Source organism: Pleurodeles waltl, chromosome 4_2 (assembly GCF_031143425.1).
Source record: "Pleurodeles waltl isolate 20211129_DDA chromosome 4_2, aPleWal1.hap1.20221129, whole genome shotgun sequence".
In the NCBI taxonomy this organism is placed as follows: Eukaryota; Metazoa; Chordata; class Amphibia; order Caudata; family Salamandridae; genus Pleurodeles; species Pleurodeles waltl.
Genome location: NC_090443.1, coordinates 88,875,744 through 88,891,928, shown reverse-complemented (window position 1 = coordinate 88,891,928; position 16,185 = coordinate 88,875,744).

The following is a 16,185-nucleotide window of genomic DNA, read 5'->3' as shown; positions in this document are numbered from 1 at the left end:
AGAAAACATCATCATTGTTGATTATAATATATGTGAGTGTACGTTGTAATATACAGCTGCAAAAGAACATTGGCGTTTAAGGAATAGACATACAAGATTATGTTTTAGCCATACCGGAGGATATTCCAGTTTAATCTGTGTATGTTTTCTGATGCTTTTTTAGGTCTTGCCCGAGACAGAGTATTCACTGTTGCTAAACATTTTATTGACTACGAGAGGCTTGGAGCCTGCCCATTGCTTACCATTCATTGGCTTCATTGTCAGTCTAATTATCTTGCTTCTCATTAGTAAGCACATGCCGGTTTCACTTTCTCTGTGTGTGAGTGGACTTTCCCTTTTAGCAGGGCCCAAGTACTAATTCATTTTTTTATAAGTGTGAAGTACTAATATTCCCTTGTTGATTCCCCCGTTGTGGCTGCTGTCTGTGTTAGACCTGTCATCTTTTGGCGTGTTTCCCCTCTCTTTTTGCCATCTGACCTCCTGTTTCTACGGTATGCCGGACACTGTTTTTGCTTGTTTATTGTCCCTGTGCACTTTACCAGTGCTGATCAGTGCTAAAGTGCAAGTGCTCCCTATGTAAATTGTATTAGTGAAACAGTGAAGCCCTGCAAACATGTCTTAGGCCTGCTACTGCAGTGTCTGTATGTGCAGTCTTGAACTGCCAGTTCAACCTGGCAAGTCACTTGCCAAGCCCAAACCTTCCCTTTTAGTACATGTAAGGCACCCCTAAAGTAGACCCTAGGTAGACCAATAGGCAGGGTGCAGTGTATGTTAAAGGTAGGACGTGTACTGATGTGTTTTACATGTCCTGTTAGTGAAATACTACCAAATTTGTTTTTCACTGTTACAAGGCCTATCTCTCTCATAGGTTAACATGGGGGCTGCCTTTAAATATCCTTCATTTGCTGTTTCCCTTTGAGTGCAGCTCGAGATCGGAGTTTGGGGTCTCTGAACTCAGAATTTAAAAATACATCTTTTAGTGAAGTTGATTTTTAGATTGCTAGTTTGAAAATGCCACTTTTAGAAAGTGGGCATTTTATTGATTTATCCATTCTGTGACTCTGCCTGTTTGTGGATACATATCTGGGTCAGACTGACAGTTGGGCTGTTTGTGCCTCTCTTCTAGACAGTGATACAAAGGGAGCTGGGGTGTAGCCTGCATATCCTGATGAGTCATCTGGCCTAGAGTAGAGGGAGGAGTGGTCACTTAAACTTGAATGGGCTGTGCCAGCCCCCATACAATGCAGTCTCCAACCCCTGGTGTGTGTCTGGGGCCTAACTTGGGCAAGGCAGCATTCTGTAAGCAACAGAGACCTTTCTTTGAAGTTTGCCTAGTTCAGAGCCAGAAAGGGGTATAAGTACTGGACCCAAAACCCCAGACTTGTAGAACACTTCTGGATCAAGAAGAACCTCTGCCAAGGAGAAGAGCTGAAGAGCTGGAGGAGGAGTACTGCCCCTTTGCTGTGTGTGCTTTGCTGGGTTGGCCTGCAGTTGCTGCTTCTTCCTTAAAGAGGGCAAAGACTGAACTTTGGTGTGAATCCTGCTTGTGAGATTTTTCCAGGGCCTTGGAGTAGAGTTTCCCTCCTGTTGGAAGTCTCAGGGATATCAAAGACTTCAGCTTCCTCCACCTACAGCACTAGGAACTGTGTGTTTTGTGCTGTAACAGAAGAAAAGCCACAGTGACGCCATCAACGACGCCACTGTCTGCACGTGACATGATGATGCCATACGGAGCCATGCCCCGCGTTGCACCGCAACCCTGGTCTCACAGACGACGCCACCTAACACCGTCAGCAACCCGCTGCTTGCACTGTGACCTGTGTGCCCGCACTACGCATCACCTTGCTCGCACCACAGCATTGGCATCCCCGACGATGACGCTTCACGCTGACACTGCCGCCGCTGCCTGTACTGTGGCCTATGGACACAGCTCGTGAGGTACACAAAGCACCATCCCGTCCCTCAACGTAGCTCAGGTCCACTGACTCCAGCACCATCGACTCCAGTGTCATCAACAGATGCCCCTGTCTGTACCATGACCCGTGGGTGCTGCACTAAGCCCGCCCAGCGACGTACCACCGTCTTGGGCTTACCAACAAGAGCACTTCAGCAGCGATGACGCTGCTGCCTGTACCGTGACCTGTGGGCACTGTACGTCGCATTGCCCTGCTTCACACCACAGCCCTGACGCCATCCATGCAGCACTTCTGACTTCGTCATCAGCCTGGAGCTCGATCTGCAACGCATGTGACTTTAAGGGCCCAACTACTCCTGCACCGACCTCCGGAAGCTACGCCTGCAATGCCAGCGATGCTGCACTCCGGATTTCACCGCGAGGATCACGGCACCCTGCATTTCCAAGCTACAATTTGCAGATCTTCCTGACACGGTAGCTAGCCCACAACAACGCGGCCGGCCTGAACTGTTGGATTTGTTGTTCACGATGTCGTGATAGCCCTAGACAGAGATATCAACTTCAAGGAGCTGTAATTTTAAGTTAATTCTTGCAAAATATATATCTTTATTACTGTATGTTGATTTTTCTCGTTTTGGTCTTGTTCTACACCGATAAATATTGGCTATTTTCTCTAAAACTGGTGTGGTGTCCTTTTGTAGTGTTTTCACTGTATTTCTGTGTGTTATGTGCAAATGCTTTACACATTGCTTCTGAGATAAGTCTGACTGCTCGTGCCAAGCTATCAATGGGATGAGCAGGGGTTATCTGACCTGGGTATCTCCGTTATCCTGACTACAGTGAGGGTCCCTACTTGGACAGGGTGCAAAACGACTGCCAACTAGAGACCCCATTTCTAACACCTCATCATTGTTGTTTGCACCTCTCAACATTGTTGCCTGCACCTGACCCTTCTTGTTGCTGTTTGCACCCTTCCCCCTCCCATCATTATTGCCTGCCACCTTCACACCTCCCATTGTTACTTGCCTTACCTCCATTGTTGATGGTGGCCCTTTGCATTGTTGTTGCTTCCTTCCACGGCTGTAGCCACTAAGGGGCAGAGCAGGGCCCAGCCAGACCTTAATTTGACCTTCCCTCCCCTAATTTAAAGGCTAGAAACGTTGAATTTCCATTATTTAAAATTTGAATCTGTGAGACTGCATCTGAGCGGCAACCTCAGCCCTGCCTGACTACCTAAACTGAAACTGAACGATACTGAAGCTGTCTGCAGAGCAACACAGCAAGGAAGGGAGAGAGGCCGAGGCAAGGGTCTGGACAGAGAAGGGATTTTGATTATAAAAACATTGCATATAAACAGTTGTATGTTTTGAATGTTAATATTATAATAAATGTATAAATAATTTTTATGTTAAATTGTTTATAAAGTTGTAATAAATATATATGGAAGGTAAAGTATTTATAAAAATTTACATTCATGTTTATATTCTAGATGTATTGTAATTTATAAAAATGTCATATCTAGTTATTTGTTATAAAATAGATGATTGGGATTATGTATATATATATATATATATGTTTCTGTTGTGTACTGAATATATTTGTAATTATTTAAATCTTGAAGTATTTATTTTATGTATATATTGTTAAAGTATTTTCTGATTTTATTATTTTGCTTATGTATATATTTCATTTGACCTATTTCATTGAAATATTGTTAAATTAATACATATTACATACAAGTTATTGTATTCCTAAATAATTTAAATAAAAAAATGATAAAGTTTAAAAAGGATAAAGGATAAAGTTTAATGTTAAATATATAGCTTTGTTTTATTTTGAAATAAGTGTTCTATAAGTAATATTTGTATATTTTTGAAAATAAAACATATTATATTTGACTTTTGAGTATGTTTTAAGTTTAAGTTTTAAGTTTAAGTTTATTGGTACGGTTAATTAAAACCATCGCAATTCAAACATACATATTTGTATAAATATTTAGGATACTCACTGTATTAAATAAGACTCATAAAGCAAGAAGTGCTTGTTTAAACTAAAACTTATCATTATGATAAATTTGTACGTAGCTAAAAAATTCTCCACTGATTCCAACCTTACTCTTAGTCTTGAATTTAGTGCTTTCTTACGCCCATTCAGAACTATGATTGTAGACAAGTGGAGCTCAGGGAATATTAAAAATTATTAATGCTAAGTTATGCCTAAAACTGTTTTCTGGCTGCAGTTAACCTATTAAGAGATTTACTAACATAAAATGATAGCCCATGCATGCTTCACTAGACTTTATTCTCTAGTTGTTGCTGGGCCTGTACCATAAATTTGGTCTCTTGACAAGAAAACAGGCTTGAGAGACCGCTGAGCCAACTGATGATGGCCGGCGTGCATGAGTGTATGTTCAATGTCCTAAAAGTGTTTTTCACATACAATGTCCTGTAATCTAGCAACGCCGGGCACACACAAAAAATGTGTTCCAGTGACTCCTGTTTGTACCCACACAGTCAACAGGAATGTGTTGAATCTTGTTGTCTCCATGAAGGGACCATGTCTTTCGTTTCTATCAACCCAGATGGAAAGAGCATGATTGAAGGATGTTGCTCGGTATTCCTCTGCCCATAAGGTTTTGTATGATGTTATTACAATCCAGACGTGCTGTCTTCTTGCCAATTTTTGTTTGTTAGAATTTAAAGACTTTATCTTGGTGACAGCATTTGCCTTCTGATAAAAGTCCTTTTTGCCCAGGTTCTGCTCCCAGGCTTCTGGCAGACCTAGCACTTTAATACAGTTGTTTAAATGCTGACACTAGGTGCCTTTGTCATTGTGGCGCTGTTGCTCCTCGATTTCCATCCAACATAAGTTATTTAAGGTACCAATCTCTATGCGCATCCTCCAGCATAATTGGATGAAGGCACATTTAGAGGGTCATTCTGACCCTGGCGGCCGGTGGCCGCCAGGGCCACCGACCACGGGAGCACCGCCGACAGGCTGGCGGTGCTCCAATGAGCATTCTGACCGCGGCGGTTCAGCCGCGGTCAGAAGCGGAAAGTCAGCGGTCTCCCGCTGACTTTCCGCTGCTCATTGGAATCCTCCATGGCTGCGGAGCGCGCTCCGCAGCCATGAGGATTCTGACCCCCCCTACCGCCATCCAGTTCATGGCGGGAAAGCCGCCATGAACAGGATGGCGGTAGGGGGGGTCGCGGGGCCCCTGGGGGCCCCTGCCGTGCCCATGCCAATGGCATGGGCACGGCAGGGGCCCCCGTAAGAGGGCCCCAAAATGTATTTCACTGTCTGCCTTGCAGACAGTGAAATACGCGACGGGTGCAGTAGCACCCGTCGCACCTTCCCACTCCGCCGGCTCGATTACGAGCCGGCATCCTCGTGGGAAGGTCGTTTTCCCCTGGGCTGGCGGGCGGTTTAACTGGAACCGCCCGCCAGCCCAGGGGAAAACTCGTAATACCCGCCGCGGTCTTTTGACCGCGGCGCGGTAATTTGGAGGGCGCGATCCTGGCGGGCGGCCTCCGCCGCCCGCCAGGGTCATAATGAGGCCCTTAGTCTGAAATTCATAGTTTTTCAGACCCAATTCTATGCGGACCTGGGCTGGAGATGCTGGTCATGGAATGCAAAAAAAAGTTTTGTAGGCCTTTGTCTGGACTTGATTGAATAAAGCTGCCTCCTTCCCCAGCAGATTTCGGCGCCATAAGTGAAGGTGGGCATTAGCTGTGCTGCCAGGACTGAGAGCAGGTGAGAGTATGACGAGCAGCTCAATTTTTGTTTAAGTACTTTAAAGCCATAGGTCAATGAAAGGTGTTTAGCTTGAGCAACAGCAAGCTGTGGCTTGAAAGTCAAGAGGTGATCCATCGTGAATCCCAAATATTTGTATGAGGGGACAACCTCCACCCGGGTTCCGTTTATGAACCATGAAGCAGATATATACTTCATGTCTGCTAAGCGGACAACCTTGGTTTTACTCAAATTCAATTCCAGACCTTGCATTGCTATGTAAGTATGAAATGCATTGATGCTGTGCTGTAGGCCGACAGGTGTTTGACTGAGTAAAACTATGTTGTCTGTGTACTGTAGCCATACTATTCCTTTCTTGGCCAGTACTGCCGGATGGCTGTTTACAGGTGCTAGAGCCTCGGCTAGGTCAGCAAGATATAAATTGAACAGCGTAGGAGGTAATACACACCCTTGTTTTAGTCCTTTTGCCGTTAATATTCTGGTGGTAAGGTGTCCACTTTCTCCGATTTTTACTTGTGCCCAAGTGCCTGTGTACAAGTCCATCATTGTGTTGAGGAGGCTGCAGGGTAAGCCCCAACCATTCAGTTTCTCTCATAAACGGGTTCTTGGGACACAATCAAAAGCCTTTAGATCAATAAAGCACGCAAATATTCTTTTCTTCTTAAGCCTGGCTTTGTTTCCCAGCAGAGCCAGGGTATCATGAGTCCATTCTGCTAGCTGTTGCAGTAAACAGGCTGCGTAGAGTTTTGCTTCTACGTCTATTAATGCTATTAGCCTGTAGTTTGAAGGGCTTACGGGGTTGCCTGCTTTGTATATTGGATGAATAATACTATCTTTCCATGCATCTGATAGACCTGTGGTGCCTTGGAGGTCATTAAAAAGCAGCGTCATAGAGTGTGCCCAGAATGACGGGTCTTCTCTAAACAAAGTGTTCGGAATTCCGTTCTGGCCAGTTGCCCCTTCCAGTTTTAACTTCTTGATAAAGCTTGCGAGCTTTTCGATGTCGATACTCGTTAGTGTGTACTTTTGTTCATTTTAGTTTGGAGGTGAATCAGTTTGCGCTATCACTCTGAAGCCAAAGTTAATCTTACTTGAGTCAGTAGTTGCCTGAGTGGCCTTCTCCTTCTTATGGTGCTCTGGTAGTGAGAACATTGTTTGTATGTGGGCTTCCCATGTGGGGGCGTCGATACCGACATTCGTGTGTCAATGTTTTCCCTGATTTAGTCAGTGTATCACTTCCCAGAACTTTTTATTATTTTTCTGTTTACTGGACAGGAGCAGCTTGGTCCATAAATCCTCATGATACCTCCATTTTGCCATCCAGAAATTTTTCTTGTATTTGGCTCTTAGCTCAGAGAGCCTTGTGTTGTCAGATTTCCTTCCACAGTGTGTGTCCCAAAGGGCTTTTTTTAATTCCTAGAGACTTGATTTTTCTGATTACGCAGAGTTTTGTTAAACCATGGCTTTTCTGCTCTGCCGCTCGTAACTTTTTTTTTTGTCTCTATAACCGAGATTGAGAGACATTTTTTGATGGAAAATGTATTCATTAAGGAATCACACAAGTGTGTCCAAGCGGTCACTCGTTCTCCTGGAGGATGATCTTCTTGTTTCTGCATTGTTAGTATTTCTTTAAGCTCATTAATCGTGCTGGGACTGCGGTACACTTCTTCCATTACTGTTTCAAGGCCCGGCCCCGCCATTTAAATTTTTTTGTATCATGTCACTGGGGCTGAAATTATGATATTAGCGGAGGGTAGCCAGCTTCAATTATTCCGGATCTTCATGAGTTGTAGGAAGTGGTCGCTCTCAGTGCGTTCTTAGATCCTATATGATGGAACTAATGGCAGTGCGGTTTCATTGATAAATGTGAAATCTATGTTGGATATTTTTGTACCACTTAAGAAGGTTACTTGTGCAGATGAAGCATCCTCAGGGGGAGGCGTCAGGAGACGCAATCCCAGGATTTCAAGCTCTGTGTTCGTGCCTGTTCCGTTAAGAGGTTTTGTGCTGCCCTTTCTCAAATCGAGGTTGAAATCACCGGACAGAATGAGGATTGCATCCTTATTTTGCTTCTGCAGCATTTTTACAATGCCGATCAATGTTTCCATGTTTTCTCTGTATTGCGTTTTATTAGGGTGAATATAAACATTGATCAGAAGTAAGGTTCTATTATTGCCTGATGGAGCCCAGTGTTCCAACATGATCGGTAGCAGCCAGTCAATTCCCAAGTTGATCTGTTTGGTCACCCAGTTTATTTTCGTGGAGTAGTATGTTGTGAGGCCTCCCTTGGGGTGTCCGTGTCTTTGAGGTTGTTTTGCAGAGACGTCTATCCCAGAATATCCAGAAATTTGTATTGGCTCCGTGCACCATGTTTCCTGCAACATGATGATTTCAAACTGCTGTAGGAAACTTAAGGTCGCCTTGTTGGTGACTAGGTTTTTTAGACCGTGGGTGTTCCAGGAGCATATATGGATGTTATCTGGGTTTCCGTCAGGACCAACTGTAATTATTGTTGTTTAAAGTTTGCCTTCCAGCCTGTTTGGTTGTTGAGGGCATGCCAATGAAGATCTGTTGATGCGTGCCATGATGAATCAAGCTTTGATGTTTTACTATTGTTAAGTGTTCCCGATTACTTGGGGAGGTTTCTACTCCCATGGCCCCTTTTAAAATTGAACTGCCCTTCTTTTGTTGCGGTATCAGAAGATTAGGGTATCTGGGAGGATATCATTTTTGCAGAACGAGGCCCCATGGGCGGAAGGTGTCATTATATGCTAAAATTTGGTCAATTATAGCAGACGTGGCCCAGGATGTCAGCGTAACCACTTTGTCTTTGTTGTTTGGGTGTGGAATGAACTCAACAGTCATCAGCTCTATTGTTGAGATGTGAGCCAGGGGCTGAATCGCATTTATTAACTTTAGTATGGTACCTCTATTTAGTATGTCAAAAGCCCCCTTCGAATCATAACAAGGGATTAAGAGTCATTTATTGTCCTCTGTGGCCACCTTGTCCTGTGCTGTCTGATGTCCTGGAATTCATTTTTGTGCCGTGCTGTTTATGCAGTCGTCTGACCAAAGATAATGCCTGTGATCTAAAAGCTGTTTGTTTTTACCTGCAGGTTGGTTTGGTGCAGGTTGGTTTATTGCAATCATGTTATGCACAGAGCTTGCACATTGAGCGCTTTGTTCCCTGAGTTTGGCGGCTTCCGGCCTGTCACTAACCGGCCGAGTTCCCTGTTCTGAGCACTGTTGATCTTTTTCCCAGTGGTTCTCTTAAGACCATCTCGCCATGCGAAAAGCTGCCACCCTGCATGTTGCTGGAGAGAGGGATTTTAGGAGACTGTTGCTGTGATGTGTATTGATTGCCCAAAGCGCCTGGTTCACACATGGGATTGACCTCACTGGCTAGCTGTTCTTCCCTCGTCTGACTAGATTTAACCCAGCTTGCTGTCTTTTTACTGTTATCTGATATTCCTGGTTCCTTACATTGCAAGCCATTAGATTTAGCAAATGAATTCCATATACTGTGTTGCTGGACCCCCTTAGATTTTTCTGTGCTTTCCTTTGTCATTTCTTTTCCCGCTTCGTGAGGGAGAATTCTTCCTCTGTTGAATTATTAGGAATTGTTTCCTTCGATCCGCCCATGAAGAAACCTGTTTCTTGTGTGCTAAGGCATGATCTGCCCTCTGTGTTACTCTGAGAACTTCCCTGTCCAGATGAGTAAATTTCCATGAGATTATTGCTTCCCTGTTGAGGTTCCTCCACGTTTTGTATGCTTTCCTTGGTCACTGGGGTTTTGGGGGTCTTCTCACCACTGTGACTAAAGTGCTCTTGAGTTCTAACGGTCTGGACTTTTACCTCTTTCAAGATGTCATTTAGGATTTCCAGAGTTCATTGTGAATTGTTGCCTATGGTGGTGCACTGGCATGTCACCTGCTGGGTGTATGAGTCGGGTTGAGCCCTTTTTATCAGATCGTTCAAAGATTATAGCTTGTTGTCAATGCTCACAATGTGGATGGCCAAGATGTTAAGTAAGTCTACCTGGGTGTCTTGCTTATCTGCTTGAAATTGGATAGCAGCTGACATCACGTCCATTGTTGCTAGCAATGCCTTCCACAAGTCTCCAGATGTTAATGATTCAATGTTTGAATTTACCCCCGTTGTGTGGTCCAAAAGGTCATCAGGTGCCTCTTGTCGCTCTTGCAGCTCCATTGCCGTGGCAGCTGAGGTTACATGCGTGTCAGATGTAGTTGTGGTTATTATTTTGCAAAATGAACGGTCTTTCCTTGGTGAGCTTGTACTGCAAATGGAACTCAATTTTGTTTTGTTATTTGTAGTTTGATTGCCTTGGAATGTAACTGAGCGAGCGTCTGAAAGATCTATCAGTGGAAATTCCTCTGTTGTAATACAGTCAGTGTAGTTCTCTTCTTGCGGGCGGTGTTTAGAAAAAGAGATACGGCACGGACTCTCACCCCAGTTGTTCCAGTTACTGAGATTTAAAGTGGAGAAAGTGTCATTTTGGTAACATCTGTGAATTTCTGCATTGTCCGTTATGCCAGTTTTGTTGGGCAGAGGACTAAGTGCGTTTGTTGTTCCCAGGTCAACACAAGTCCTTTCAACATCCTGCGCAGTCTTCACTTCTGCCGCTCCTGTTGTGTCAGGGTGGTTGGCAGGGAAGTTGGCAAGAGCAGTACCTTCTAAGGCATTGATAGAGTTCAACTCCTTCTTAGTAAGCAAGAAGTCAGTGATTTTGTAACCTGTCTTCCTCCCCTGGTTCGGAGGTTTATGAGGCGCATTGGTTGTTTGCACCAGATTTGGTGGTATTTGCCTTTCTGCGGATTCACTTTTTGGCTCGTGCCAAGCTTCCCCTGGGGAGCTTTGCCTTTGCCTCTTTGCTGCTCTTTTCCTTCCGCGTGTGAGTGTCATCCTTGCTGCTACCTCTGGGTTAGCAGGCTGTATCTGAAAATTTCAACTGATGGTCAATTCAAGTCAATTCAAGTCTTGTGTGTGTACAAGTCACGTCGGTCTGTCTGCTGGCTGCTTGCTGCTGGGTGCTTCTGGTTGCTTCTTTACCAGAAAGGCACCTACAAACAGCTACAGCCACGTACTCTGGGTGATTGGCGTTCCTTGGCTTGCCACTAGTTTGCCAATTTTGCCAGTTTGCCACCCAATTTGCCACACGGGCTCTGAATTTTCCTATATCCGTTTCTGTGACCCGTGTTCAGTGTTCAATATACTGTATTCTTTGCCCAAGGGTCTCCACGGTGCGCTGTTTGAAGGCCTGGGAGCTGGATATGCCTTCGCCCACCTTGTGGCGTATGGCTGCAATGTCCGGGGGGACACTTTGGGCTTTGTCCCACTCTTCTCTGGCTTTTCTAGCCCTTGGTGCCCTTGTCTGGCACCTGTATGCAGAGCTGAGGGGCAGGGGAGTGTTTGGGGACAAGGAGAGGGCAAGGAGAGGGGGGCCCAGCTGGGCCCAAGCCTAAAGTTCGCAGCAGGAGGAAAAGTTGCTCCCCCTCACTCCTTGACGCAGCGCTTACCGGCTCCTTTTTCTGCCACCAGCTCCTTGCCTTTCTGTTGCCGATGCACCAGGTGTCTTGTCGTAGCCATCGGGGGGTCACGCGTGCCTCCTATCCTGTGTGGGGTCACAGGGATCGCTACTCGCGTCCTTGCGCCCGCTCTAGCCATGAGCCACCTGGCAGAGGCGTGTGTTGCGTGTCTCAGCGTCTCTCAGTGCTCGTACATTTTAATGACTTCGGTGGCCCCGAAAATCCTTATACCAACGCCCACAAGGTACAAAGAGCACTCTGTTGCTTCAACCTTTGACGGGAAAAGTGCAGTCCAACCAGTGGCTCGAGCCCTCACCATCAGGCGCCAGAAAGACCTGCTTCAAAACAAGCAGTGTATATATTTTGTATGTAATCCTTTTAGTGTCTGACACCTTCCCCAACATGGTTTAGATTGGAGGGGGAATAATAAATTTAACTCTTTTAGCATCCATCACCTCCTCCAAAGTGGTCTTTATTGAAGTGGGAATAGTAAATCAAACCCCTCTAGTGTCAAACAAATTCCCAAAATAGTGTGGATTGGAGTGGGAATAGTAAATGTAACCCTTTTAGTGTTCAACACCTTCCCAAAAAAAGTTTCAATTGGAATGGGATTTGTAAATGTAACCCCTTTTTAAGTCCAACACCTTCCACCAAATTGTTTCAATTGCAGTGGAGTTTCCAACATTTCCCCAAAATGGTTTACATTGGAATAGAAAATAGTAAATGTAAGCCCTACAGTGTCCAACTTCCCAAAGTAGTTTAGATTGGTGTGGGAATAGCAAACACCTTTTTTAAAAGGGTTCTGTATGAAGTAAGAGTAGTGAATGTAATTTAACTAATTTCCAAGATTTTCTGAAAAATGCTTCTCGTAAGAGTTGGTTGTGCATATTTTATATACAGTATCAATAATTATATATTTTACTATAATAAAGGTATTTAACAGTTTGTGAATTTAAGTACATTTTTCATATTTATTCAACGTATGTCTTTATATTGTTTAACATATATATTTAGACTATACAAAACATTTTTGTAGCTATATGTAAACAATATTTTAATACAATTGTATTATTCAATAAAATATGTAACTATATTTAAACAGTGTTGTATGTTTTTTATTGATTTACATGTATTTTTATACATGAATAATTGTTCCAAGTAGGTTTTTGAAAACATTTTTTACACAACTTTTTCAGTATATATTAAATAATAATATATTGTTTATAGTTTTATTTAATTTATACTTTACATTTTCTAACTTATTTTTACACGCTTTACAGTATCTATACATTTTTACAATTTTTAAAAACATTTAAATCATTTTTCATGTTAAAATATTATTGTTTTCTAGGGAGAGATAGTCTTTTTAAAAGTTTCATTTAGGAGCCATTTTATTTCAGCTAACTTCCATTTTGCAGTTTAATAGCTGCTTTTCATCAGAATTGGTAAGACCTTTTTAAAGGTTTTTATTTTAGGGTTTTGAGAACAAAAGGCGTTTAGGGGTACTTGTACATTGTAGTTATAGTGTTGGTTTTGGCAGATAAAGGGGCTGATTATGAGTTTAGCAGATAAAAACATATTTTCGACAAACTTCAGACGAGAAGGTCATGGCGGTGCTGGTGACCTCCCAGCTGGCCCCAAACCAAGGTCAGCCCAGTGGGAAAGGTGCATCAGCATTGCCGCCGGCTCATAATAGAGCCAGTGGCAATGCTGCCACGTGCAAGGTGCTTGCAGGGACCCCCCTGTTGCCACCTGCACCTGATCTCTGCCAGCCTTTTCATGGCAGTGGAACCACCATGAAATGGCCGGTGGAGAACAAGGTTGTAATCAACATGGCGTCACTGAGTTCGGCGCCGCCCTGGCGGATTACACCCAGCACCACCGTCAGCCCAGCCGGATCTAGGATCCTGGCGGGGACAGAGGTAGGTTGGCGGGTTTGCCCGCCAACCTTGTAATGTGGTGGTAGGACCGCCACAACCACGGCGGTCTGATCACCACTGTGAGTCTGGTGGTCCTAGGACTGCCAGACTCGTAATCCTTAGTTATATGTTTTATAGTTCTGTTTATTAGTGATCTTGGGTTATGTTTACATAGAGTTTGTTAGCAATGTATTGTTATAAAATATTATATAATGTGTGCTGCGTGCTTTGTGTTGATTAAGTGGATTTATATGCTAAGTTTAATGTTATTGTTTTTTGTGGGTGGGTATTGTCTTCTATTTTACATGTTTTCACTTACCAAAGTGTCCTATGAACGTTTGGATTTTGCATTTTTTATTAAGGAAATCATATTTTTGTTTTTAGCATACCAATATTTTTTACTTTGATTTCCTTTCTTCCTCTTGGAACAGTAAGTTATATGTAAGTTCTTTGTTCTGGGTGGGAAATATTACATTTTATAAATTGTAAAAAGTGAATATTATGTGATTGCTATTTGTTAAATGCTATTTTATGTGTTCTAATTAATTTTTAACATTGATTTTAATTGTTAGGTTTAGGTTTGTGGCGGATGAGATTAATGTTTTTTTATAACTAATATACATAACATTTAAATTCATCAGTCTTTTTTGAAATCTTAGTTTTATATATTTATTTGGCTGATGTATAATAATGATTTTGATTTATTGGGGCTTCTGTATATAATTATTTATTTCTTAAAAGGGGTATAGCTATTGGTTCTAAGTAATGTACTCCTTTGTTGTTAATAGACAGTTTTATTCCACAGTATAGCATGCCATACTTTCAGTTGGTTTGTTTGCTAACTTTAGATTTAATTTTAATTACTTATTGTTCCATTCGTAGTTGTTCATAGCTTGACTCTTATTTAGTTTTCCTATAAAGTTATGGAGCGTAGGTTGTATTGTGCCTAGGGTGGATTCGAATGCACTGTGCCATCTCTTGACTGTGTAGTTGGCTTCTTGAGCCTCGGTACTGTCATAGACATTCCACCATGGTATTTGAAATTTGGGTCAGAGTCTGTGTCCAGAGCGATGCAGTCTGCAAACCGAAGTGTCTTCAAAATAATCTATTCAGAAGCTAAGTTTGTGTTTGTTTTGTTGGTAAATTGTATTGGTTAGTTATTTCTGTGACAGGAACATAGGCTAGCGTCATTTCAAAATCAAATTGACCTTTTGTTGCATATTTTACACTCGGTACCCATTGTTGGAGGTGTCTACATATGCTTTGCTTAAAAAATTGTAGTAATAGCCTTATTTGGCTGTACGTAGGCAAATTGTAAAATGGTCTGAATCATGGCATATTCAAAATCAATTATTATTTTATGTGGGCAGGAGTTGTTTTAATTTTAATGTGTTATAGTAGTTTTAGTAAGTGTTACTTTGTCTATTAAATAGTAGGGCCTATATGGATGGTATATTTGTGTTCTGATATTCACCATGTATAGTGTATTTGTAAGTGAATGGTTTAGGGTACATTTCAAAAGGTTCCATCCGTCATCCATGTTTGACATTGCCTTAGTTTTAATAAGTTATCTGCTGTAGAAAATGTTAGAATTAATGTTTCATTGCTCAAGTTATCATTAAGGCTCCATGTTTTCTGTTTTGCTGATTTTACAGATAAACACCAAAAAAACATTATTTTCCTATCTATATTTATTTTAAAATGTGGATAAAAACAGAAATCATGAGCTTTTCAGAGTAATTCTAAATGCTGTCAGCAATGTCTGTCATGCTAATAGTTGTGCAGATTGACAGGTAAGTAGGTTAAAAAATAAAGGCAGCTTAATAATTATGTTTAAAGAGCAGTATATTTGTATACGATTGATACTAAAAGTTTCATATTTTCTTAAAGGTGGCAGACATTTAAATAAGACAAATAATAATGTACATTTTCGGATAAATAAATCTGGAAATATACTAGTTTCAGAATAATTGTTTCCACAAAACCTAAACAAAATATGGATAAATACAGATAAAATTAGCAAAAAAATAAACGTGGATAAATACAGATGAAAATGTCAAAAACATAGATACTATAAAACTAGGAGCCTTAGTTATCATATAAGACTAAGGGTTGTTCTTTACGTGTGGTTGTTAAGTGTTCAGGTATTTGAATATCTTGGTATCTTCTAGGGGTAGGATGGGTATCACTGGGGGCTTTTTTTAGTTCATGCAATTAAGCATTTAAAGGTGGGTGTAGTTGGTAGCTGGCCTGTAATGTGCTTGAGGACTTTAAAGAGTATATCTATTAGTATTTTAGTTTTGGGCTCCCAGGTGCTAGTGCTTGCCTCTCATGTATCTTGCATTATATGACATAGATCTATTTTTGTTACTTTTCGGTGGTGGTTGTGTTCCATTCCATTAGCTGCAATATTTAGTACATTTCCAAATGATAAGTTTCATGCTTGTACTTCCTTGGTTGTACGTGCAGCCCATGTGATATAATAATTGCTTTCCTTTCTGTGATGTCATATATTCTGTACTTTCAGTCATTATGTCACAAAATAGATAAAAAATATAAATAATTACATTTTAAAAATGTTTGATACATTTGTTAGTAACATACAAATTTAGATATTTTTTAATTTGTTTTCTGGTTTACATGTATGTGCTTCATGGATGTTGCATACTTTATTTGCAGGTTTTCTATTCAGGTTGTTGCAATGTGGAACAAGTATTTTCTTTTCTGTTAGGTTAAAAAAGTGCATTAGTTAGCTAGAAGGACTGAGATAGCTAGGTTTAAAAAACAAATGTTTTAGAGCCAGTTCCAGTATAGTAATATTTTAAATGTATTTTTGGTGTGTCTTTTCTCAGGTATGTAACTGATCTTGTTTTTTGGCAGATTTGCATTTTTTCGATGTTGTAGTAATTTCATTTCTTTCTAGTAACTAAATGTAAAGAGATAAAAGTTGCAGAGTGTTTTGTTACTTATTTGTTATTTCAGCTTGAATTAATTGTATTTTTTAGATGAAGTATATGTTATGTTTACTTTGGAAGGTAATATATATACATAT